Source organism: Protobothrops mucrosquamatus, unplaced genomic scaffold, assembly GCF_001527695.2.
Source record: "Protobothrops mucrosquamatus isolate PMUCROS unplaced genomic scaffold, P.Mucros_1.0 scaffold1080, whole genome shotgun sequence".
Classification (NCBI taxonomy): Eukaryota; Metazoa; Chordata; class Lepidosauria; order Squamata; family Viperidae; genus Protobothrops; species Protobothrops mucrosquamatus.
Window position 1 is genome coordinate 92,421 of NW_015387308.1, and position 2,320 is coordinate 94,740.

A 2,320-nucleotide genomic window follows, 5' to 3' on the forward strand; every position below is an offset into this window, starting at 1 on the left:
AATTCCACATAGACATTGTCAGTTAACACTTTTGATTTTTTTCCTCCTACTAAATTACCTACAGGAGTTTTAGCTGTGATAAAAGTACACAAAATATATTGTATTGAATGACTTTATTTACCCCACACCCCATCCCAAAATGTTTTATTTTTTATCCAGGTGGTTGCTGAAATGATAACCTTAGGACGCACACGAGCTTCTCATCAAAATGGAACTGATTTAATTAATATTGCTTTTTCTTTTCCAAAATCTAATTTTCAATTTATTTTCAGGATAACTTATCTCTTCAGTCTATAGGCTGTATTTCATATCACCTGCCTAATGATCTTTGACTTGCTTGTTTAATGACTTTTTCCTTTCCTGCCCATCCTCTGCTTTCTTTTTCTTCCTTGCCACAAGCTCCTATGTCTTTAGGAGTAGGAGCTGGAGGGAGAACGAGAGGAGCAGTTGCTTACAAGGATCCTCATGATGTTACCTGAAAAGTGTCCTACACTGCAATACAGTCCTCACCACAATGCTCACAATTAGCTACTGCTATCTTGGTTTTTCACACCTTTTCTCAACAGTCTTTTAACTTACTCTCTGACTCTCATTATGTGTGCCAACTTATTTTTACTTTGTTTTTCCTTTGACAGCAGCTGCTACAAGATATTTTATTTTTCATATGCGCAGTCATTTTTCCCTTCCTAGGCCTATATTTTTTTAATGTTTTCTTAAACCCCGTATTTTTGCCACTAATCAACTATGGCAAATGAATGTTACCCATATTCTTTATTTATTTTTATTTTTATTTTTGGCTTCCTGGAAATGTGTTCATTGATCTATTGATACCTATTCAAGAACAATTTGGGCCACGCCTCACAGGAGACACGCTGCACATGTTGTTTCTCATCATTTTTTATTGGCCATTACAGCCTTGGGTAAGCCCTTTTCCTTAAAAAGGGCCAGCCTATTTTTCAGTGGCCTTTTTACACTTTTATACAACTTGGAATATTGTTTTTACTCATGGCCTTCTCTATAATTCCACGGGTGAAGCCATCGTGCAACGTGCTAATTGGTCCTTTAAGAACTGTCTTCACAAACAAATAAAAAAGGACGGATCTATGGTAACACAACAACAAAAACATTACNGTTTCTACAGGTGCTATCGATTGGACTGCTCCTCGTTCTGATGATCTTATTTCTATTACCCGAACTAATGGTAAACCTTCTCCCACGTGTTCTTCTCCTTGTTGCGGTCAAAAAATCAATCCTTTGAACGTTACCTTCACCACAAAGGGGAAACTCCTCACAGCACAACAATGGGCTGTTGGTTATTCATGGGGAGGCATAGAATGGAGCAAAGCCGGAGACGATGGAAATGTGTTTTCAATCCGACTCACATTTCAGTCTGCGCACTCCCCCCCACTAGGTCCTAATGTACATATTCAGTCTTCATTTTTACAGCTTGATGTTCTTAATTCTCCAAATCCTTTATTGAACCTCGTCAATGCTTCGTCCATGTTGTTGAAAAAAACTGTTAATTCATCTCAAGTTGATAATTGTTGGCTTTGTCTGTCTGCTACCCCACCTTTTTATGATGCTGTTGGCTCTACAGAGCCTATCCAGAATGCTACTCATGATTCCCGTTGTAGGTGGAATGCTACATCCATCACCATCACATCCATTATGGGACATGGATGTTGTCTTGGCCATATTCCTGCTAACTATTCTCAGTATTGTGCTAATTTTACTACAGGACGTTACGAATGTCGTGTCTGGCTACCAATTAGCCGTTCTGGTTCAGGCGAAGGAGCAAATGATTTATACACAACCACAGGTGGCAACATCACCAAGAGACTCCAAGGCCAATATTTCATTCCTGGCAATAATTCTATATGGGCCTGCTCCACAGGGGCGACTGCCTGTGTAAATGGAGATGTGCTGTTATCTCACAACTCCTTTTGCATACAGGTCCGTTTAGTTCCAAAAATTACTTACTATTCCCCTCAGGATTTTACCACATTAATGGAACCCCCTGAATATCACCTTAGAGCCAAACGAGCGATTGTTGCAGCAGTAACCCTCTCTGTCTTATTAGGGTTGGGGGCTGCTGGAGCCGCTACTGGTGCCCTTATAGTCAACCATTTACAGGTCCAAAAGCTCAGTCTTCAGATAGATGAAGACTTATCTCGTATTGAAAAATCTATTACTGCTCTTCAAACCTCTCTCTCCTCCCTAGCGGAAGTTACATTACAAAACAGAAGAGCTCTTGATCTTATTTTTCTTAAAGAAGGTGGTATGTGTGTAGTTCTTAAAGAAGAATGTTGTTTTTATTCAG